General features: G+C 52.3%; 1 long non-coding RNA gene across 1 annotated transcript; it reads right to left on the reverse strand.

Annotated features, from left to right (window-relative positions):
* Positions 1–242: 242 nt before the first annotated feature.
* On the reverse strand, positions 243–2,541 carry LOC124234735 (uncharacterized). The gene is made up of 4 exons (XR_006887382.1): positions 2,496–2,541; positions 2,123–2,156; positions 1,676–1,812; positions 243–428 (listed from the first exon to the last, which is right to left on the reverse strand). It is a non-coding gene; the product is annotated as an uncharacterized LOC124234735 (long non-coding RNA).
* Between the last annotated feature and the right edge of the window lie 22,241 nt (positions 2,542–24,782).

Raw genomic sequence — 24,782 nt, forward strand, 5'->3', positions numbered from 1 at the left:
CAAGGGTGGCCACCTCCAAACCTTTGAGAAGATCAGAGGGTCTGTTCTGTTGCTTTTCCCTCCCGCAGAAAGATTTCTGTAATAAAACATTCTAAGGCTATTTGGACAATCGCCCTCTCTCCTCTGAAATTCTCATTTCAAGGTCTGAATTAGAGCCCAGGAATCAATAGTTTTTATTGTTTGTTGAGGTGACACTAGCTTATAACATTATATAAATTTCAGGAGTGCACAGGAATCAGCTGTTAACAAACACATCCAGTGAGTCTCATCTTCACACAAATTTGGGAAAAAGAAGAGGGACCTGCCTTTGGGTTCCAGCCCCTCCCCGTCCTCAGCGGTGCCAGGGTCAGGCTCTGAGCCTCCGTTCTTTGCCTGTCAGATGGGCTCCTAGAGCTGCCATGAGGTGCAAATCCTGAAATCGGCCTGTGCTGTAGAAGGAAACGGGCGGTCGCGACGTCAACAAGGGTGTGTTCCTTCCACGCCTCAGCTGTGGGGGGGGGGGGGGGGGGGGGTCTGCTACTGAGCTTGTGATGAGGGCAAAACAAAAAGGGAGTTGAGGAGGGAGAGCCTGGGGTGGGTTTCTGGAGAATCCAAACACCGACATTATGGGGAAAGCACAGGCTGGAGCAGAAGTTTTTGACAAAAGCTCGTGTAGACCCCTGGCTAAACACCAACACCGTGGCTTGGATGTTTAAATACTCCTCGCGTCCCCCTGGGAGGGGTGGTTCAGGGAGGGGAGGGGAACCTGCTTAGAGGGGAGGGCCGTGCGGAGCGTGGGCTTGGGAGTCAAGAGACACGGGTTTGCCTCTGGACCCCCCAGCATGCACCAACTCTGCAAACTTGGGCAAGCTGCCCCCTGTCCGCGTGGCTCGGTTTCCTCATCTATAAAGTGGGAGGAGTCACAGCGTGTGGGTGGAGCTAATTGTGAGGCTTGAAGGCACTGCCCAGGACCTGCCAGCAGTGTCTGCAGCAGGTACCCACAGCCCAGCTGTGCGAGGCAAGATGAGTCATCTTCCCATAGCAACCTCAGCTGCAGCCTGAGCTCCCCACTCAGCTGCAGTGATGGACATAATCTCAGTGAGCTTGAGGCAACTCTGCAATTCTCCCAAGGAGGAGTTTGAGTTGTGGGAGCTTTTATAACCCCAGGTGCTAGGGGGAGTTATCGTGTCCCTGAAGCCTTTGCCCCCCAGGGTCCTTTGGGACATGTCTCAGTGGGGCCCTGGCAGCACAGGCATCAATCCACAAAGCTCATTGCCAAGACAGTCCTCATTCCTGCCTTTTCCTGCCTCTTGCCTGCAAGGCACTAGGGCCCAGGGGCCATTTCTCAGGTCTAGGCGTCTCCTGTGGATGGCAGCCAGGCAGTGTCTGGACCTGCCACCAGCCCTTCCCTCTTGGGCTCTTGCTGCCTGCAGAGTTCTCCGGCGAAGCCCCCTCATCAATGGCCAATGCCTACTCTCACTCCAGACCTTGCTCCCACATTTCCAAGCCCCTGCATCCTCTCACTTCTTCTAAGGTGCGGAGTTTGGGGCTTCAAACCAGGCAGGCTCCTTTCTTCCACTCACCATCTGTCCCATCCCACTTCCTAACCATACAGGCTCAGCATCTTGAATGCAGAGCACAGAGTGAGCTCCCAGAAGAAATATAACGATCAATGTCTCAAGTAAGTGCATCTCACCTCACTCACGGGGACGATGACGGTCAGTTCACCAGCAGAGGATTACAGAGCCGGGGGAAATGGCATGAAGGCCACTGAAGGTTGGAGGACCAAAGACCCCGGCAGAGTCTGAGCAGAGCTGGAAGGATGGGATGTCCCTGGAAAGACATCGTGGAAGACAGCAGTGAGCAGGGCCCAGACGCAGGAAGATGGAAAAGGAGCTGAGGGATTCGGAGTTGCCCACTGTGACTGTACCTGGGGCGTCTGGGTACACACTGTTGGGAAGAGCGTCTGGATGCCCTGTAAGGGAGACTGGGCTGGACGGGGCAGGCAGCGGGAAGCTGCACTGGGTGCCCAGCCCCTCACACACATACGCTCAAAGGGCTCAGGCCTCTGGGGCCATCACTGTTCTTCCTCAGCCCCAGACCTCCAAACAGCACCCCGAAAGGAGAAACAAAATAAGCTCACCTTCTCTCCCTGTGCATAGCAGCAGCTTTAACGGCTAAAGAGAGGGAGGGAGAAAGGAAGTAAAAGCAGAAAAAAGTGGGAGTGAGGCTACTGCCTTCTCCATACAGGACCCCTCCCCTGCACAGTGTCCAAGATGTTTCGCAGATGCTGCTCCCGTTATGCCCTTGAAATTGCCCTGCAACCTCTTGTGGGTCTCCCCGAGACAGCACGATGTCCCAGCACCCCACATGCATTCAGAGAAGTGACAGAATGGGTGGGCGAGGGCCCAACTACAAGGCCATGAGCCATCTATCTCCAAGGAGGACTCTCCCTCCCTCTGACACAGCCTGTTCTGGGGGAGAAGGGGAGCTCTGGCTGGGCGGAGTCTCCTCACCCACTCTGTCCCTTTGTCCCCGAGGATGCTGCTGGGGAAAATCCACGGACTGTGGAGTCCTGGGTTCCAGTCCCAGCTTGGCACCAGCTCGGTGCCTCTTCCCCTCTCTGAGTCTCCACATGGAAAATGAGACAGCCAGGATGGAGCTCTGAGGCCCTTCCAGGGCTGAGATCCTAAATCACCACCTGCTGCAGTCAGATGTCATCACTGAAAGCAGACAGGGAGTCTGCTTTGATCTTCCGAGGGGTAGGACGGGCTCCCAGAGCCAGGCCAAGGGTGTGGCCGGTTGGGGCGGGAGGACAGGCTGGTGGGGAGACTGTTCAAACGCGAGCTTTCCAAATGTTTGGTGCTCCAGACCTTGAGGCCAGCCCTGGGCATGGTCTGTGACAGGATGGAGGAGGGATAAGAGTTAAGAATCCCCAGGACATGGTTCAGCCAGGAGCTCAGAAGTGGATCAGCTGTGCCTCTGTGTCCGGACGAGCCTCTGGGCTGGACTTGGTGGGGCTGGGGCAGGGGTGCAAGGGTAGGCCAAGTGCCGGGGTGGGCACGTGCTTGTGGATTTCCTGGGCACTTAGAAGTGCTGGGCATCCAGAGAGTTCACACGCGCACGTGCACACATGCATCTGTGTGTGTGTCTTCAGGTTTCACAGTCAACAGAAGCCTTTCCAGGGAAGAAGGCAGAGCCAGAGTGGAGACAAGCTCCAACCGAAGGGCACGGTGCACCTGGGAGCTCTGGGACTCCTGGGCTGGCTGTTAAATTATTAAGTACTTCAACACCAGGGTAAATAGCTGTAGTCCCAAACTCCTGGAGCACCCCCACTCCCACTGCACCCTAATGCTGCAGTCCCAGGGTCCCAAGACTGCCCCCTAGGCCTGCAAAGCATGAGCACTGGCTCAGTAGGGATGGACACTGGGGACCACTTCAGTGCCACATCTGGCATCCCCACTGACTGATGGGGCCTGTGTGTGGTTGCATATGTGGATTAGCCTCCCCACTCCCACCCTGGCTCCCCTTCCATCTCAGCTGTCCCTTTATTTATTTATTTTTTTGAGTAAGTTTAGCCCTGAGCTAACATCTGCCGCCAGTCCTTCTCTTTTTGCTGAGGAAGACTGGCCCTGAGCTAACATCCATGCCCATCATCTTCCTCTACTCTGTATGTGGGACGCCTGCCCCAGCGTGGCTTGATAAGCGGTGTGAGGTCTGCACCCAGGATCCAAACCGGCAAACCCCAAGCCGCTGAAGTAGAACGTGCGAACTTAACCGCTGGGCCCCGGGCTGGCCCTCAGCTCTCCCTTTCTTGGCTTTCATCACATCCCTCTTAGCCGCAGAAGGAATTCTGGGTTCAGGAGAGAGACAGAGCTACCCCGACCACTGCACGTTCCTACCATGAGTCTCGGTGTCACGATGCCCAGGCCAGATGCTCGAGAACTGCTCCAGAGGCTGCAGCTGGACCAAACAGGCAGGCAGAGGTCTCTCCCACACTCAGGCCACCTGCCCCCTCCACGCCCCCTCACCCAATAGTCCAGGAACTCTGTACCCCTGAGCCAGCCTTCTGATGAGTATTCCATACCAGTTCAGCCCCCAAGAGCAGCAGGGCAGCCCCTCCCTGCGGCTGTTTGCTGACACCAGGAAAGGGTTTTAATCTCAGAAACAGTCAGGTTGGGAAGGGGGGGGGGAGGCCGGGAGGGCCATATGGAACCTGTTTGAGGAGCTGGGTCAGAGCCCAGCTACACCTCCATTGCCGGGGCACCAGGCCAGCTCTTGGCTTCGCCTGCTCAGCTCTGGCCAGAGAGGGGAAGGAGCGTGGGAGAACAGACAGGCAGGCGGTGAGGGGACGAGGCGTGCTACGTGTGTTCACCGCGCTGCTGTCCTTTAGGTGAGGACACCCTGGCTGGCTGCCCAGTGGCTGGATGGGGCTCTGGCTTCAGAAGGCCCGAGAGCTCGGCAATACACCAGGTTCACAGAGGTCAACAGAGTGGCATCTTGGGTCTCCCCAGGGCAGTTTCAGGGGCTTGTCTGGGAACGCCACTCCTGCTCAGCCCCGCCGTTTCCTTGGTCTGGCTCCTGGTGGAGAAGTTTCTGGAAATCCCTGGACAGTGCCACTTTGTCTCCACTTTGGCTCCCCTACCTGCACACACAGCCAATCCCATCTCTCTCTGTCTACCCATCACAAACCCAGTCCCACAACCGAATGTGGGGCTTATGCGATGCCAAGTGGTCGGGGTTGACGTGACCCGTCTGACTAAATACCCGACTGCTCGGCTTGGACTTTAGCCTCTCCACTCTGAACTTTGGACTGATCTAGACTTTGGGTTGACCTTGCTGGATTTGGGCCGACCTCACCAAATTTCCAAATCACCACCTCAGTACATGTGAAGCCTGCCTGAACTTCTGTCTAGACTCCCAGGACTTCAAGATGCACTGACCAAGTTTCTGATTGATTTTGCAGAAGTTAACGATGAAACTTGACTGAAAGTAGTGTGGCCTGAGTTTCCCGAATTTTCAGCCCACCTGACTGGATTGACTGAAAAGTTTTAACCGATTTTACTGATTGTTATTCTAAAAACTAAATTTCTGGAGTGTTTGACTGAGCCCTCTGGATTCTTTTATGCTGAATTGGCTGATGATGGGGTACTCTCAAGACCAGACTAAATAACAGGAAATTGTGTGGAGAGCCTTGATGGGCTGACCCTTGGCAGAGGGCTGAGCCATCAGCCATGTGCCCCCGCCTCACACTCCAGTCTCACCCAGAGCCAGCCCATCTCATCTGAAGAGGAAATGGGGCAAGAGGCACCCATTGGTTCATTATCCCCCTTCTGGAATCTTCTAACATTCTAGCATTTGTTCCTTCACTGACACTTCCATCAACTCTTCTCGGCCTTCCTTCTCCTTGTTTCCAGCATTGCCCCAGCTCTTGGAACTGGGCATCAGCAGTTCTAGGAAACGCTGCTCCTGAGTCAGGTTGCTCTGAGCGTCCGCTTCCTGCTAGCAAGTCACACAGAGCAGAGCTCAGAGGTGAGGCTCCGGGTCAGCCTGCCTGGGCTCGGGCTCAGCTCTGCCGCTTCTAGCTGTGTCATCTGGAACTTTCCTGAACTTTGGTTTCCTCACCTCCCAGATGGGTGTGATTCTCCTGCTTATCTCTTGGGTTTGTTTGGAGGGTTTTAGCAAGAATACCAATGACAGCTAATGCTTGTTGGGCATTTGCTCTGAGCCGGGCTCTGTGCTGGGGCTGCACCCGGCCTTGGCATCCTCCCTGAATCCTCCCTGAAGCTCACAAGTCTAGTAAGTGGCAGAGCCAGCGCAGTTCTACCTGGCAGAAGCCACTCGGCAGTCCTGCCTCTTGGGCTTGCCTCGCACTGACAGGCTCCCGCGACTGTCAGCTAGCATTGCTGTCCTTGTCACCATAATTAGGAGACCATGCTCCGTGGCCTCTTTCTCACTGGGAGAATTGGGCTGCTCTTTGGGTCCCATTTTGGTGAGGCAATGGTTATTTGATGGTGTGACTTTATATTCTTTTGGTAACACTGAAAAGCCAGCATCCTCCCAGCTACCCCTATCCCCACCCCGACACCAAGCGAGCCATGGATATTTCCAGACCCTCCAGGCATGTCAGAACCACGGGGCTAGTGCTGTTTTGTGGGACCTTTGTCCCTCTACTCCCATCTGGTCTGATTTTACCATGAGACTCTCCTGGGTTTCTTCACTGGCACCTTAATGGGAACCAGATTTGCAAAGGTTCACCAGTCATGGCATGTGCTGGGAGTCGCCAGGCTGGAGGCTGTCAGCTGTGGGCAGCGACACTGGAGACACTGGGCCCTGTTCCTGACCTTGAGCAATGCCTGCGGCCACACTGGTCTGTCTTCTCCAGGTGGGAGAGGAGGCGGGCGCTGGGTGGACGCTCAGAGAGGTTCTGTGACAGGGAGCACCGGCAGAGGCGCTGTAAGCGCCAGTTTCATGTCCCCTCGGGCCTCTTTGTGTGTTATGTCGGACAAATGCCTCTACTGCCCTTCATCTGCACTCTTCTTTGCCTTTGCACACGCTGTTCTCTGCCCCGTGTGTCTTTCTCCTCCTTTACGTACTTATTCAGCATTTATTGAAAATCTCCGCTATGTTAGATGTGATTCAGGAACTAGAGGCACAAAGACACCATCCCTCATAGCTCACAGTGGCAGAGACATGCCCACTATCGCAGGATCACGGGTCTGGGACACCTGGGCCAACAGGGCAGGACAAGGCAGGCATCAGGAAAGACCACGCTCTGTGGGAGGCGACGTCTGCCTGGGTTTCTGTCTCGCCCACTCTCCTTCAACACCCAGCCAGGCAGCAGCCCTTGTTTGAAGAGCTCCCAGATCCCCACATACAGAGTGACTATCTCTCCAGAACTCCCCTGGCTTTGCACGTAAAAGACAGAGCACTGACCACCACGCTGTTTCTGCCAGTTCCCCCCACCCCTCCTGGACTGCAACTCCCTGAGGACAGGATTGGATTCACCTTTGCCTTGCCAGGGCCCTGTAGAACTTTACTAAATATTTGCTGAGAGTAAGTCTGTGTATCTACATGTGTTGTACCCACACGTGTGTGTGACTACACGTCTGTGAGCAGGGGCGCGGTAGTCACGGTGGGTCTCGTGCTTTAATGTCGTAGTTGCCTCGTTGAGATCTCTCAGCTCCTCCTCATGACTCCCTCCTCTCCATGTGGACAAGAGTGATCGCAGGCTCCCTGGCGCTTGGAAGTTGAAGGATTGATTCCAGGGGTTGCGGAGGGGGAGGGCGGGGAGATAGTGGTGCGTCAGTCTCCACCAGTGCCTCCCTCACAGTCAGCTCAGCCTGGCAGCCAGGGCTTGGGGAACAGGACGAGAGATAGCCAGCCCACCTCACCAAAGGGACCCTCCGCTTGACTCCCTACACCTCAGCTCTCAGAAAAATCCCTCCGCTCTTGAAAAAGCCTCCACTGCTCCAACTTACAACTGGAGCTTGGTGGAAGGGTACCAAGGGGCCCTAGTGTCCTGACCATTGAACGTTCTGGACAGAGACCTAAGGTAGGATCACAGATTAATTCCTGTCAAGAAACTCATATCCCGGCTAGGCCTTTCCCTCTCCTGGGGAAAGGTCAGTTGCATGGGCTGTCTGCTCCAAGCTGGGCCCCAACCTGAGAGGCTAGGAAAGCAGGGAGAAGGTCCCCCAGGCACAGGAAGCCCACGTGCTACCCAAAGGGCCCCACTGCCTGGGGGTGATGCTTCTCTGTGGGCCCTTGTGATTTCCAAGGAACCTCCCACACGTTGTCCACTCGATTGACATTTGTTGAGCCAACACTTTGTGTGCTAAGGCCTTCACGTGCACCATTGGGTCCTCCCAATGACCCCTGTGTAAAGACGACAACAATGAGACTCAGTTTGTCTGTTTCTCAAGGACGCACAGTGCTAAGCAGTAGAGCTACCACTCTCTCAGGTGACTCAGACCCCCCCGCCCCCCTCCCCCATCTCCAGCCTTTTCAGCTTACCCCAGTAATTCTGAAACAGCTGGAGCAGGTACTAAAGATAAAGAAAACCGGGCCTTGGTGTGTTTCCGAGACTTTGTGGAGATCTCACGGATGCCAGGTGGGAGTGCCGACCCGGCTCCAACGTCCACGCTGCCCACAAGAGAACACTTCCCCCCACGCTGCCCCCAGGTCCAAGCCCACCTCAGCACCCGAGCTGCCTGGCTTTGCCCCGCACCCCAGTCTTCCTCCCAGACCCTGCCATACAGGATGCTGCCACAGGTGGGAGACCGGCTCCGAGGGATGGGAACGTCGCCCACCATGACTGGTTTGTGAGGCATCAGCGCTGGTGGCCAGACGGGCTCCAGAGCAGGCCCCGACCGACTGCTGGCCCTGTGGGCTCCTTTCCCCTCAGTTGCCCTCCACCAGGGCAGGAATGACGCCGCATTCCTGGTGGCTGAGGCACGGGGGCATTCTTTCTGAAATGTTCTTGCCTAATCCCCGCTCACCCAGCCAAGGGCTTTGGGCTCCATGACAAGGTCAATAGTTGCCCAAATGTTGTTGGATCAGATCTATTTTTGGATTTCAGACAGGCCAACACCAACGGGGCCTGTTTCTCATCCATTTCTTCCCACTGACTCTATGTCAGCCCTTCTCGAAGATGCTCGCGTCTCTCACTCAGAGCTAAGGACTCACCCAGTGTTTTGAGATCTCCTCAGCGGGTAAAATGTCCCCCAGAGCAGGATGCGAAGTTCTAGGAGGCAAACAGGAGGCAGGGTTTCCAGACCCTTAAATTCCATCCCCAAATTATAAGAAGGTCCAGGGAGTCCCAGGGAACCCCCAAGGTCATGGGTCCTTGCTGCTTGTCCACCAGGGGGTCCCATTCTCCAGGCTAGTTCCATAGAGGTCCCCTTCTCTTAGGGCTTGGAAGTTTGAAAATACTTATTATTCAGAAACTTGACAAGCCTAGAAGAAAAACAGTTGCAGGAAGAAAAGTTGAGTTCAAACCCCAGCTCTGCACACTCATTGTGTGGCCTTGGGCAGGTCACCCAGCAGTAAGCAGGTGTTTACCCGGTGTTTTAACGAGAGGGCTGGGCTTCGTCTCTGAATATAATTCTAGCTTTGGAGATGGGCACAGTCTTTAACATGACCAGTCTAGGAAAATCGTCCCGATGAAGTTTTTGTTTTTCAAGGCTCTGCTCTATCATTCCATCTACTGTCTCATTATCTCCAATAGCACACGGAATTAATCATCCACGTGCTACCTAGAGTAACAATAAGGTGAGGAAGAGGAGAGAATTGACATCCGTGGAGCCCTTACGGTGTGCCAGACCCCTCCTGAGCGTGTTCCCTGTGCCCTAACTCCTGTAATCCTCCAACAAGCCTGCAAGACAGGTGTTACGGTGACGCCCCCTCCATCTCACAGATGAGCAACGTGAGGCTCAGAGAAGTACCATAGCGTGCCAAGTTCCTGTGGCTGACAAGCAGCAGAGCCAGGCTTTGAAGCCGGGTGGCTGTCTCCAGAGCACACGTGTTTAGTGACAGTGCCACACAATCACAGCAAGATGAAAGAGGCCAGCCCCCAGGGAAGATAGAGCTTGTACATAAGTTGTTCTCATACAAGTTGGGGAAGTGATAAGTGACCAAGGGAGAAACAGATAATATCCTCTGGGAGTTCAGCTGAGGGGAACGTTACTTCCAGCTGGAAGGAGAGGGGGGTTTTAGGGAAGAAGTGATGTTTCAGCTGAGCCTTACAGGACAGGCAGGATTCGGACGGGTGGAGATCTGGGGAGAGGGAGCAGCGGGGCTGCATTTAAGGAGAGCACCTGGCTCTGCTTTGGGCGAGCTACAGGCAACAGAGGAAAGAGGCGGAGCAGAGGGGAGACCATGAGCCAAGCTGTGGAGGGTTGTAAACGCTCCTCTTAGACTGATGAAGACAATGGAAGGACACAGGACTGAGCTCTGGGAATCCTATGCAGACAGACAACAGAAGCAGGGAGGGGGAGAGTCTGGAAGCAGGAGTGGCGTGTAAGTTCTCGGGGCAGGAGACAGTGCCACTCAGGGGGCTTATCAATGGGTGAATATGCGCATTGCTCATGGAGGGGTGGGTGGGACCAATGAGCGATGCAAAGGCCCCCAGAAGTGGGCAGCAGCAGGAAGCCCTCTCCACCATTAATTAGGCCTGCAGGCAGGGGCAGGAACCCGCATCACTGGACCCCGTGAGAGCCAGAGGAGCAAACTTTTGGGGACCCAATCACCGCCAGAAACATGGCCCGGAGCTGGAAAGGAGCGAGAGGAACCCACCTCAGATCTCCTCCTGCGGCTTTCCATGGGCAGAAGCCAGAGCCACCAGCAAGAATGCGCCCGTGAAGGAGGCTGCAGGGGTAGGTTTCTGGGGACACGGAGCAGGGCAGAGAAGGATGGAGAGAGGATGGCTGGGGACAAAGAGAGAAGACTCACCAGGCCAGACTAGATTCAGAAGCTGTCGTAACAGTTTAGGAAAGAGACTGAGAGACTGAGGGCAGTTGCAGAGGAAAAGGAGGTGTCGGGGACAGAGGGGGGGAGCTTAAGGAAGTGATCTGTCGAGTAATTATCTGCAAGGCAAAGAAGAGCTTGGGTACCTGCTAGGTGCCAGATGTACACGTAGCAGAACTTCTATATTATTATTATTATTTTAAACCCACAAAGAACCGTACTGGCACATTTTTAATGAAAAACTTGAAATCAACCTTGGCGATGAACGATATCCTGGGCAGGTTATCATGGGAGGGCCGGGACAGCAGGATCTTCTCCACGCTGTAGTCACTGACCTCCTGGCACGTATCCCTGGGCATGGGCTTCTTGGGTGAACGACCTTCCCCATCCTGCAGAGGAGCCACTGAGGCCCAGGGAATTCTGGTGGTTTGGGGATGGTCCTAACACAAGATGGCCACAGAGCTGAAACTAGAAGCTGCCACAGTCCCCATGCCCACCCACCTGGTGTGTCAGGAAAGAGAACAGTCCTGCCCAGTCCAGTCAGGACGGGTGAGATCAGGGGACTTACTTCCATCACCCTCTGCCTGGGGTGGGCCTCGTCCCCTCCACACCCACCCTCTCTTTATCCAGCTCCTCTGCTGCCAGAGCCTCAAGATGAATGTATCTTTGCCTTGGAAAAAACACAGAAACTAAACAAAGATGGTGCCCAGCCAGGCGTCCCCCCGCATGAACTCCCAGCTCTGGGTTTCCACAGCCTGGTCTCCATTCAACAGGTTACCGGGCAGCGGATCACAATGATGGATCGTGAAAGAAATGATACCACTCAAAGCCTTGTACAGCAGTTTCATTATCCTGCCGCAGGCTTCTGGCAATTCCTCAAGTCTGCCTTGTTTCATGTCTAATTACTTATTGCCGTGCATATCCCCCGTATGTTATGTTTCACATAATAAATACATGGAAAGATTTTCTCTTTTTCCATTAGCCCCTGCCCAGAAATGAACGGATTTCTGGTGTGTGCTTACTCAATAAAGAAACAGTTGTTTCAGACGCGGCAACACTTCATAACCTGTACTTTATGGGCTCCCGTTACTGATTCAGAGTGCTTGAAAGAGGGACCTGGGTTTTCCACACTTTGTTTCTGCTTTGGAAGCAAAGGGCATTTGCCAGGAGCAATGTCCTGGGATGGCTGGAAACCCAGCCAGCTCCTCAATCTGGGGAGACAAAGGGGCTGTCAGGCCATTGGAGGGCGTCGTGCTGACTTGTGGAGGTGAGGCCTGGCTGCAAAGGCTTCCTGTAGCTGCAGCGTTACTGGAAGTGCCAGGGCCTCCTGAGTATTGATCAGTCATGGGGGACCTCATCTAACATGCAAGCTACACACATTTATTAAGCACCTTCTACATACCCAGCTCTGTTCTAGATGCTGAGTGGGGGAGGAAAGGGGCAGAATGTGAGGAAGAGAATGCCAAAGAGTAGAGGTGTGGAGATGGTCCCTGAGTGGTTAAGAGAGCAGGATTCGGAATTGGATGGCCTGGGTTCAAGGCCAGGCTTCACTGCCCACCAGTTGTGGGATGTTTGATGAGTCACTGAAAACCTCTGAACCTGTTTACACATGCATTAAGTGGGGATGCCAGGCTACGGCCTCATGGGGTTGTCGTGAAAATGAAACGAGGTAATCCAAGTCAAGGGCCCCGCTTGTCCTTGGCCCAGAGCATGTGTTCAGAGATTGCCCGTTGTTACTCTTATCATAATTCTCACGTCATCTTCTATGGGCTGGGCAGTGGTCGGTTGGGAGCACACAGGAAATAGAAGATGTGATTGTGAAATTCACAGTCCTGGATTTGAAGCCCAGCTCACAGCTGGCCGAGGAGGAGAGCCCTGTGGTGCACAGAGGGGACAAGTGGGAAACAATTTAGTACTGGGCTGGCACTGTCGTCAGTACAGAAGGGCCGGGCTCCTGAGAGCTGGAGTCCGTGAGGGCAGCAAGATATGGGGAAAGGATGAAAAGGGAGCATGGCCAAAAGTAGGAAGAAAGAACACAATGTTTTGTGAGAGCATAAAACCATTTATCACCTAGGTCTCAAACGCCTATCAAGCATCTGCTGTTACAAGTGCTTATTAAGGGCGAGGCCGCCTTCAAGGCATGGGGGAACAGAGAGCTCCTTGCTCTCAGTCTAGTGGGGTCACCACCTGTACCCTACAGCACAGTGACCTCTATGCTCACGTAAAGTTTCAGAGGGCAGAGGGGCGGGGGGAATCAGGGTCAGAGTCAGGAAAGGGGCATCGGTGTGGCGACGTTTGACCTGGCCCACTTGACTGGTGATGAGACTATGTGTGGCAAGCAGAGGGAGGTCAGGCTGGGCAGATATTCCAAACTAAATGGCCAGTGGCTCTGATATCACACCTAATACCATGAGCCATTGAATATTAGTTCCGTGAGGGCAAGGACTTTGTCTGCCATGTTCGAACATTAGCTGGCACATCATAGATGCTCAAAAAATACAGATTGAATGGAGGAATTAATGATAATTGAAGCATGTCCTGGCCTGTGCCTTCTGCGTGGCCCTCCAGGTCCACTCTCCTCCTGTCCCCACCTTGCTCTATTCCTAGTAGACTAACAGGCATGAACCACAGTAGTGGGCTCCCCTGCCCTCTGGCTGTGCCACAGTCTGGCCAAGGGGGATCCCAGGTAGGAGACTGGAGGGAGGGAGGAGGGTAGGATCCAGATAACTGTCTCCCCCGCTGCAGAATCTTCTCTGCTGGCTGGGGCCCTCCGCACGATTTCCTCTCAGGGCAGCCTCCATCATACGTAAAATGATCCCTCTGGGTGCTGGCAACCTCTCCCTCTTGTAAGCAAGACTAGGGATGGTAACCCAGGTTTCTGCACCACCTGTTATGGTTCCCCTCCACCCTGGCCACACCTCTGTAAATATCTCTTTGTAAATTAACCCTCCTCAACTTCTCCTAATTTGAGTGTGCCATCTGTTCCTTTTTGGGGGCTCTGACTGACATATTCCCCAATTTCAAATTTCTGGTAGCAAAATTCTAATACAGTGCTGTCATTTTCATTTCAATTCTGGGAGTTTGGTGGAAGATGTAGATGTCTGATGGACTCTTGACCAAGCATAACTTCCCTACTTCAACTTTTTTTTCCTACTCCACAAATAAAATAGAAGAAGATCCCCAAATGCAAATAGAAAAACTTGCAAAGAGAAGTCAAGTGAGTGAAAGTGCTCAGCAATGCCAGTTTTGGATGAGGGCCAGGAGGACATGTGATTTGCAAGATAGAACACTTGGTGGCTTAAATAGAACTAGAGCTCAAATCTCTTGAGTTTTCATCAAAGAGGCTGAGTCTCAGTAAACAATGACTTCAACCGCAATTTAAAATTTAAAACAAAAGGAAATTTTTAGGAGGAGGACGGTATGGTATTGGAAGACAATATTTTTCTCACATTGATTTTTTAAAAATAGACTCTATTTGTAAAAGCAGTTTTAAGTTCACAGCAAAATTGAGCAGAAGGTACAGAGAATTCCCACACACCCTTGCCCCAAAATATGCACAGCCTCCCTGACCCACTATACCATCCGGCACCACAGTGGTACATTTGTTACAATTGATGAACCTACACTGATGCATCATTGTCACCCAGGGTCCATAGTTTACGTTAGAGTTCACTCTGGGCATTGTATATCCTATAGGTTTGGACAAATGCATAATGACGTATATCCACCATTAAGTATCATAGAATAGTTTCACTGTCCTAAAAATCCTCCATGTTCCACCTATTCGTCACTCCTCCCCACAACCCCTGGGAAGCTCTGACCCTTTTCCTTTGTCCATAGTTTTGTCTTTTCCAGAATGTCATATAGTTAGAAACATACAGCCAAGTAGCATTTTCATATTGGCTTCTTTCACTTAGTAAGAAGCATTTAAGTTTCCTCCATGTCTTTTCATGACTTGATAGCACATTTCTTTTCTGAGCCAAATAATATTCCATTGTGTGGATGTACCATAGTTTATTTATCCATTTACCTACTGAAGAACATCTGGGTTGTTCCAAGTTTTGGCAACTGTGAATAAAGCCGCTATAAACATCCATGAGCATATTTTGTGTGGACATGTTTTCAACTCATCTGAGTAAATACCAAGGAGTGAGACTGCTGGGTCGTATATTAAGAGTATATTTAGTTTTGTATGAAGCTGCCTAACTGTCTTCCAAAGTGGCTGTACCATTTTGCATTCCCACCAGCAATGAATGAGCATTTGTTGCCCCACATCCTCACCGGCATTTAGTGTTGTCGTGCTGTTGATTTTGGCCATTCTAAAAGGTGTGTAGTGGTATCTCATTGTTGTCTTAAATTGCAGTTCTGTAATGACGTATGATGTTGAGCATCTTTTCATATGCTCATTTGCCATGTGTATATCTTCTTTGGTGAGGTGCCTGTTCAGGTCTTTTGCCCATTTTTTAATTAGGTTGTTCATTTTCTCATTGTTCAGTTTTAAAAGTTCTTTGTATATTTTGGATGACAGTCCTTTATCATATCATATCTATGTCTTTTGAAAATATTTTCTCCTAGTCTGTGAATTGCCTTCTCATTCTCTTGTCAGTCTTTTGCAGAGCAGGAGTTTTTGATTTTAATGAAGTCTAGCCTATCAATTATTTCTTTCATGGATCACATCTTCAGTGTTTTATCTAAAAAGTCACTGCCATACCCAAGGTCATATAGAACTTCTCCTTTGTTATCTTCTAGGAGTTTTATAGTTTTGCATTTTACGTTTAAATCTATTGATATTTTTCAATGATTTACAATTAGTTTGTCTTCGAAAGAAAAAATTGGTATTAACCACAGAGTCCTCTATTTCAGTTACACATTACTAAACTCTGGTGAGCTTTTCAGCAACAATCACAAATTGGTACATTCTTCTATTTATCTACCAATTTCTAAACCTAAGCTTTATTTTCTTTAAATTTAGTTTTCTGCCTTGATCGTAGGGGTTAGCTTGTGAAAGTAAAGAAATTGTTCTCCTTGGGTTGGAGTGTGAGCTCTAAAATTCACATTACAAGTTTCCATCAAGAATGGACACAGTCATAATCCTCAGAAGTGAATTGTGTTTGACTTGACATGTGCGTCTAAGAAAAATCAACTATTTGCCAGGTAATAATAATACTGACATATATTTTTCAAACATGTTATATGTCTGTTATTTTATTTGGTCCTCAGAATAACCCCAAGAGATGGCATCATTATCATCATTTTACAGGGGAGGAAACTAAAATGAGAATGCTCAGGGTCACAACATGAATAAGTGGCAGAGATAAGCTCAGAACAAGACAGATGACAATGATGACAATGATGATGATGGCTGACGTTTGCTCTGAGTGCATCCTCTGTCCTAAGCCTTCATATGCCTTATCACAGGTAACGAGGACTCAGTGGCTTGTCATTTTTAGTTGCCCTGAACCCATATAACAACTGTGATTGTCATTCGTTCTGCTAAACCAGGCTCAGCTCAGCACCTCTGGATCCTATGAAAATAAGCTACAAAGGGCTCATGAGTGGGAACCGGGAAAACAATAGGAGTGGGGTTGGTGTTGCTCCTTAAATGTGTCTTGACTATCCTCTGCCTGAAGAGATGTCTGCTGGTTCCTCTCAAAGGAGCACCAGAGTGAGAGTTAGGTCTTTCTGCCATGTGACAAAGGAAGACGTTGACCCACTTGGGGATCTGCTTCAACTCTCTAGTGAAGAGATTGGAGGACAGGAAAGGTTTTTAAATTGTACTCTGAGGAAGCCTAGGGTCAACCCAGAAGGGCCTCAGGGACTGCAAAGGGGAGGCCAAAAGGAAGTGGCTTCAGCGTCTCCCACCCACCACTGCTCCATCCAGAGCACCCTTTTCATCTATGTGTACATGGGGTTTCCACAGACTTTGTTGAAGAAAGGGCTTCATTGGTAAAATTTCAAACCAAATTGATGATGTCTTGGGTCTTGTGGTGCATGTGGCGTTTTTGCTGTCCATGTTCTGATCCTCTTTTCAGGGGACAGTGCCTGGATTGGAGTTTGGGGAGATATGCCCCCTCATCCCATGGGTTTTGTATGATGTTGACCTCAACTTTCATCCTCAGGCTCCTTGGGGTGGAGATTGTGACCCAGGCCAAGCTGATCAACACAGTCCATCCCCTGGCCACTGTGATTGATTCAGGGACAGGTGCATGACCATGTCTGGCCAACCAGAGCCAGCAAAACTCAGTTCCAGACTTCTGTTTGAGGACTCTGTTGAAAGGGAGCAGGCTCTTCCTCCTACTGGTCAGGATGTGACATGGGCCTTAAATTCTGAGGGCTGCCGTGGAAAGCCTCAAAGTGGAGACAACCCAGAGAGAGTGGAGCCAAGAGAGGATCCTGGAGATGTCACGGAAGCCACACTGAACTAGATCCATCTCTGGACTTTCCATTTATGTGAGCATAAGTATGTCTTTGCTTAAGCCAGTCCATCTTCTGTCATTCATAATCCAACAGATCGTAAGTGGACACGTATGGAAAAGGACAAAGATATTGGGATAAGAAAACGTAGGATTCAATTTTGATTTTGCTACTTACCAGCTACATCCTTTTAGAGAAGTCATTTGGCCTCTCTCAGTCTTGGGGGTCCAATCTATAAAATGAGGGTCAGGATCACTAGGGTGCAGGGTGGCTGAGATGACTACAAAGCCTGAATGATATCTGATCTTGAGTCATGCAGCCATTCCTTCAGAACACAGAGGTCAGTACTATTATGTGCCACTCACTGTGTGTGGCTGGGGATTCAGGAGGAGCAAGAGGAGACGCAGTCCCACCCCATGGAGCTCCTATTGGGTGCAAGGGACAAGTAAATATGTCACTTTACCTTGGGATGGGTGCTTTGAAGAACTGGATGCTCTGTGAGAGAATAACTGGGGGGGGGGGGGGTACCACTATAGACGGGGGGCTCTGGAAGGCCTCTTTGATGCCTAAAAGATGAGGAGAAGCCAGCAAGGTGGCAAGTTATGGAAGAATGTTCCAGGCAGGAGGGAAAACATGTGGTGGGAGTGTAGTGAGTATGACAGATGCTGCTGCTCGCCCCTCAGTGCCCTCGCCCTCTCTGGTTCCAGCGCATACACACCGGGCTAGCAGAGCTGCAGTTTCCACAAGGTCCGTTATTGGGTGGCCATGGTCTTCAGGGGGCACGTGGACCTTTTCCAGCACTGTGGGTGAATTTCAATTGGTCTGGGCTAATCACAGAGTGTCCTCCCCTGGCCTGGGCTCCTGCTGCAGTTCTGACCCATGAGCAAGAGGGGACACCGAGGGAGGCTTCTGGACAAAGTTTCACAACTGATAAAAAGAGACCCCAGGAGGAAATGTTTTCTCTTCTGCCTCTGGATCTTGTCCTCTGCAGGTGGCCCTGGGATTGTAACGGCCTCCAAGGCCATCCCAGCAGGCTGAGGATAACAGCAGAGAGTGGGGACTGCAGGAGTGGAAGACATTTCATCTACCCACTCTGGGTTCTTCTGGCAGGAGAATGAATTAAATTCACATGAGACAGAATAACAGGAGAAAATTAAACAAAGCTTTATAACATGTATACATGGGAGAGACTCAGGCAACCTGAGCAACTCGCCAAAATGGCTGAAGCCACCACCTTAAATATCATCCTCAGCTAAAAACAAAGGAGGATGTTGGGGGTGGGGAGAGTCGGTTTCAGGAGGTTACCAGACAAGTATGGTAAACAAGAGTAAGATTATTATGCAGGTTTAGGTGCTTGCCTTCTGCACTGATTAAGAGTTTCTAGAGATGAGGTCATCCCCCCTCTTCCTGGTACAGAGAGGGAGACATCTTTACAGATGGAGATTTCCTTTACAATGTAAATGCCTCTTAACAAAGGGTAAGTAAATTCTACTTTTCAGTTTCTTTCCTGTCTGCAGTTTTTAAAAGCAACCAGCCCCAAATAATCCTCATGCCAAAGAGACCTATCTTGGGGTGGCCAATTCCAGTCCCCGACAGGATGCTAGGATCTGTGATGCTGCTGAGCGACCTTGGCACGCTCTGCCTCCAGACTTCTTGCTTCAGGAGGTGACACACTTTCCTTGCTGATGAAGTCAGCTGAGTCAGGCTCTTGGTCACATGCAACCCCAAGCATCCTGAGTGACACAGTGAGTGAGGGAGAGTGCTAGAGATGAGGCAGAGTAGAGGTCAGGAACCCGGTCACCTGGGGCCTTGCTGGCCGAGATAAAGAGTGTAGATTCTATTCGAAAGCACTTTGGAAAACCAGCAAAAGAGGCTTGAGTTATGTTGGAAAGTCCATGCTGGCTGCTGTGTGGACTCAGATGGGGGGAGCAAGAGGGAAATTGTGGGGGGCGGGTAGGTGGGAGTCCAGGTGAGAGAGTGTCTAGACGGGGGAAACCAGGTACATTGTGGGTGACTGAGGACATGGAGCTGCCAGGACGTGTTGACTGCAGCCAGCCAGTGTCTCTGGGTCTTACTGTGAACACCAACATCTATAATCCCAGTGGAACTGGGCTGACTCCCCACTGGTGGCCACTGTGTCAGGAGCCCTGATGGGTGCTCAGGAAAGCTGCGAAATGGGGAATCAATCACTTGGGCAGAAGCTCCTGTTTTGACCTTCTGTTTGACCTTGGGCAAGTGCCTGTCTCATCCCCTCCCCCATCCCCAGCCTGTTTCCTCCTTTTAAAATGGTAGAACAGTTGTCAAGGTCATGTGAAAGGGCACATGTGAATGTCTGTTACTGCACTGTGCCCTGGAGCTCTGGGGGCAGCTGGGGGGTGCACTTCTTTCCCTCCCATTCCTGGGGGGCAGGAGGCCTTTCCCCATCCTCCTTGACCTTGGGCAAGTCCTGTCCTTTGCTGGGGTTGGGGGAGGGGGGTGCTGAAGGAATGATGCCATGGGTGTGGAATCGTCTGCTCAGGTGGCCTTCCCCCATACTGCAGCTGACAAAGGCTTGGGCAGACGTGAAGAGATATCCAATCCTGAGGCAGTTGGTGGGACAAAACCAGAGTGCCCTTCCCCCAGCCCCACCCTGGTGCTTCCCTGCACATTGCTACTCGTCACACTTGTTTAACAAAGGTCAGTGCTCTTAGTTGTTCCCATGAGGTATGGTGACAGTCGCTGCCCATCTTTGGTCCTCGTGAAATCTTGGTGTGCCTTTACAATGCACACCCCTTCTTTGAGAGAGCTTGGGTGAGTCTCTACACCCCTCAACCAAACTGAATGAATGACTGAATGAATGAGCGAGATGGTTAATTTTATGTGTCAACTTGGCTGGGCCACAGTGCCCAGAGACTTGGTGAAATATTATTCTGGATATTTCTGTGAAGTTGTTTTTTGAATGAGATTAACATTTACACAGGCGGACTTTGAGTAAAGAAGACTGCCCTCCATAACGTGGGTGGGCCCCATCCAACCTGCTGAAGGCGTGAATGGAACAAAAGACTGACCTTCCTCAAGCAAGAGGAATTTTGCATCAATCTTTGGATTTGAGCTACTGCGTCGACTCTTCCCTGGGTCTCTAGCCTGCAGGACCACCCTGTAAATTTTGGACTTCCCAGTCTCCGTGACAGTGGGAGCCAATTCCTTAAAATAAATCTTTAGATAGATACATAGATAGATAGATAGAGCATATTGGTTCTGTTTCTCTGGAGAACTCTGACTAATACAACGACATTTCAGGCAAATCAGCTCCATGAATGAGAATAAAGCCTGGGCCCTCGGGTGAGGACCCTGGGGTGAGGTCCCTCAGGTGAGGTCCAGGGGTGTGTGGAAAAGCCCACATTCAACCCCAAGCTGCCTTTGAGAGGCTTTTGCCAGGGTCCTGTTCTGAAACACTCCTCTGTGGACCTTGATCAAGCTGCCCCGCCCAGACCATGTGGTCCCCTCCTGGCCGTGTTGTTGTCTCCCAGGACTCCAGGCTAAGAACAGTACAAGCATAGGCCCCCTTACCGAGGTAGAAATGGCACTTGTCTGGGCTGAGTCCTCCCCATGGCTCTGGTGCGCTGTCTGGGGTGTCCTCAGAGATCTCTGTGTTCCCCAGGCTAGGAGAGGACACATGGAGGCCTGTCTTCCCAGAGAATGCTCCATCTGTGTCTAGGCTGTGCCAGGCATCAGGCTGAAGGCGCCAGGGCTCAGCGAGAACTCCAAGGGGGTGGGGAGAGCAGGAAAGGTGCTCACGGTATGCGGGGGCAGTGCTGGCATGTTCTGATCTCAGGGAGGTTGGAGGGTGCCAGGAGCTGAGTGGGCCTCAGATACACGCCCAGGAGTCGCAGCTGCCCACCTGAGTGCCCTCAGCCAGGAAGGTGGCTGAGAACCTGACAGCCAGGCCTGGGCCCAACATCCCGTCTGCCTCTGGGCCTAACACATTGGGCACAATGTGTCCATTGGGCATGGCAGCCAGGACCTGCTACTCGCCAGGCTCTGCGAATCCCTTTGCACGTATTTGTAGGAGGCACGGATCTCACACAGTCCCTGACTCAAGTGTGTAAGAAATGGGACTTTCTTTATTTTCTATGACTCAGCCTTATTTTCATTTTGAATTCCCAAGCCGCTGGTGGCTGAATCCTAATCTCAGACAACTCAAGCTTCTTGCCATTTTCTCCAGGAGGATGCCTGAGTCCCCATGGGTGCGAGTGGGGTTGTCATTAAAGACAAGGCGTCCAGTGAGACTCCGATGTCATGAGTCCCCTCGGTCACCACGGAGGTGCCCTGTGCTCCTGTCTGCACAACCCCTCCAATCTGGGAGGGGTGCAGGTGCTCCACTCTTGGGCCACGGTGGCACCCGGGACCCATCTGCTGCTTCACAGCCTCATGGGGCAGGACAACTCGCCATGTGGCCATTTAAGGCGGTGACCTTGTCACAAGGCATGGCCCTTTCCTTTCTCTGGGACTTGCTCATCCCCAGGGTTCTCCCCAGGAGGGAGGCACCCCAGATCCCGGACTTCGAGTGGAACCATGGTCCTTCCCCAGGACCCAGCCATGCTGCTGTGCTCACCACCTCCCCCTCCTCCACCCCCTCCCCCCGCCACCCCCTCCGCCTCCCATGCCATTGGGAGTGCTTGAGTGCTTTTCTAGTTGGCAGGGTGGGGTTGTTCTTACTCACTCGGGATGTTTTTTCCCTAAATCCGTTGCCTTTGCAGTTTCTCCTACAGCCAGGGCTTTTTCACACACAAGTCAGGAAGAGACTCCTTCTATTTCTCTTTGCCTCCTGTCACATCCTTTCCCTGAGGCAATGAGCACAGAGGGCCTGGCTGGAGGAATGGGAGAAGGGCGGAGAAGGAAGGAAGTACAGTGGGGAAAAATACCAGCTGAGTTTTAAAAAGGTTACGTGGCGGATGGTATCGCATTGAACTGCACAACAAGGCTGTGACATAAACGCTACCATTATGCTCACTTTATAGACAAGGAAAGCCAGGCTCAGAAAGAGTAAGCAAAGTGCCTGAGATCTGAGAAGGGACGTGCTGTCATTTGAACCCTGGCACTTGGCCCAGCCGATGCCCCTAACCCCAATGCCAAATGTCCTGCCTGCCATCCACTCTCCTGCCTCCTCTGGGCTTCCTGGGCGGTGTGTGGGCAGCAGGAGCAGGGCCCACGGGGTATCTGGGTCTCCCCAACCCCTGCTGATGACTCCTGCAGGTCCTGAGGAGGCCCCGGGGTCACGTCAAGTTCAGAGCCCAGCCCCCAGGCACTAATGCACCCTTCTTCTTAAGGAGCAGATGTTGGTTCTGACTGGGACTTCCTGCCTGGTTCATGGCCAGTGATCAATAAAGCAAATACTGGTTACCGTTATTTGTAATCTCCTTTGAGCCTCACAACAACCTAGTGAGAAAGCAGTTCCAATGTTCTGTTGGAAAGGTTAAATCACCGGCCCGTGGTGACAGGCAGGACGGCTGTGCTGAAACCCTCTGCTCCTGGGCGGGAGCTGTGTTCGCCACCCCAGCAGCACCCAAAGATGGAGCCTCTTGGGGTCGTCCTTCTTTATGACTAAGGCTCCACAAAGGGAGCCCTCGGTGGCCCTGGGTAGGGAGAGTCATCTCCCCACATCCCACACCCCCAACTAGGGCGTTCCCTCTTCAGAAGCCTTTGCCTTCCATGGCCTTCCAGCAAGGATGGGCCCTCAGAAATGAGACTGTTGATCCCCTGGCTCAGAGACAGTCCCCTTCAGCCCTGAGGAAGGATCCTCCCACCCCACCCTACTGGAGGTCCCGGGCGCTGTGCAGACTGAGCCCAAGTTGAGCTCCCCGCCCCTAGCCTGTGCCTGCAGGAACCCAGGTGGGCAGGCTCTGCCCAGGGAGGCCTGGCAGCAGGGGGCACAGGGTGTGGTAGATGAAGGAGGTGCCACCACCGACCCCTCTCAGACATCCCAGGCCACCTCCTGTGTGCTCCTGACAGGGCTTCCTCACCACCCTGGGGCCTCATTGCTCCGAGTGCCTGGAGTCAGGAGTTGCCTTCTGGCCACGGCCGTCTGTCCTGACGTGGGGAGACCCTGCCTTCTCCTTCTCAGGGCTCCAGGCCCTAAGCAGGCCAGTTAGGAGCTCAGCACGATGACATTAGGGAAAGGCCTCCCAGGTCTGCAGGAATGAAGACAAAAGAGGGGTGGGAACCTCACCCCGCCCCTAATCCTCTCTCTGTTTCCTCCAAATTCTCCCAGAAAAGGCTTTACCCCTCCCACCCACACGGCTGCCAGACTGGGAGTGAGGCATCTCTCAAGGCCCTCCAGAGCTGAGGTCCCAGCTATGAGCCCACTGGCCCCTCTGCCACACCAGTCATCTCCCACACCCCGCTCCTGTCACTTGCCCAGGCCAGCCTTCCCCAGACGACGCCTCTCCCGCAAAGCATCAGCCCCAGAGAGTTCATCACAGGCTCCAGGGGCAGGCAGGTTACTAGGGGAGGCCAGTGGCTGGGAGGGAATTCTGGTGGCCAGAGGAGCTCCGAGTGGCATCCATGACTCAGCTCCAGCACACTGTTACCAGGTCTTCTGATTTTTCAAGAGAAACTGGAAATTAGATTTATACGTGAAAGATTCTTGGGGCCGGCCCAGTGGCACAGCAGTTAAGCGCACACGTTATGCACTTCGGTGGCCCGGGGTTCCTTGATTCAGATCCCAGGTGCAGACATGGCACTGCTTGGCAAGCCATGCTGTGGTAAGCATCCCACATATAAAGTAGAGAAAGATGGGCACAGATGTTAGCTCATGGCCAGTCTTTCTCAGCAAAAAGAGCAGGATTGGCAGCAGATGTTAGCTCAGGGCTAATCTTCCTCCAAAAAAAAAAGATTCTCAAATTTAAGTGCCAACTGCTAACCTGAAATTAAAACAAAACAAAAAACCAAAACAAAAATTACTGCATAGGTCTATCAGAAAAAATTTTTGTCCCGCAGGCCACTGATTGAGAATCTCTAGGGGACCCCCATTCTTGATGCCCCTAAGCCCCCAGCTTGACCAAAGCACCACTGGGGCCTTTTGTCCCTCACAATGGCCTGAGCCACTTCTCTTCCAGAAAGCTTTGTGGACTCTGAGAGTGGGGCCCAGCCTTCCTCCCTCCCTCTCCCATGCACCCAATGGGACCCTGTGGGTTACCCCTTGTTGGGCAAGGGCTTCCCCTTGGCAGAAAAGGGAGGCATGCTTCTCCACCTGCCAGGGAAACCCACTTGGGGGTAGCAGATCCCGTCACCATCCTCCTCCCTCCATGGAGTCGGGGTGTGATTAGAACCCACAGCCGGGGCTTCCTGGGTCTGCCCGTGTTCCCCCTCTGAGTGCAGAGCCATCAGGACATGCAGTCCCTGGCCTGGTCAGGGACGAGAGAGTTCTCCCCTTAGGCTGGGGAGTGGGATAAGGAGCCACAGGGCAGAAGTGGGGTTAGAATCCAGCCCAGCCCCCTCGATGCACAGAATTCTGTCCATTCAGGATAGGCTTGGTGGACAGCCTGCCGCCAGGGGCCCCCGAGCTGACTGTCACCACCACCAGCCTATGCTCTGGCTGGACAGGCAGATGCAGCTCTCAGAAGAGTCGAGCACCATCCACTGGCCCAGCTCATCTGAGGCTCCAGGAGAGCCCCACCAGGAGGACTGGGGTCCTGGCACAAAGGACTATTTCCAGGTAGCCTGGCAGCTTGGGTATGACACATGAACATGTGCCAGGGCCCTGCTGTGCCTTATGCAACTGAAGAACTGCAGACTGGGAGCTGGGGCTCTTTCAGCCGGAGCAGGACTGAAGCTCGCCTCTGATAAGCAAAGCTTTCTGCTGAGATTCCAGATCCTAACAAACAGGCTCAAAGGGAGGAGACTTGCAGATACTAAGGAGAACAGATTTTAAGCGCTCTGAC

This window comes from Equus quagga, chromosome 2 (assembly GCF_021613505.1).
Source record: "Equus quagga isolate Etosha38 chromosome 2, UCLA_HA_Equagga_1.0, whole genome shotgun sequence".
NCBI classification, from domain to species: Eukaryota; Metazoa; Chordata; class Mammalia; order Perissodactyla; family Equidae; genus Equus; species Equus quagga.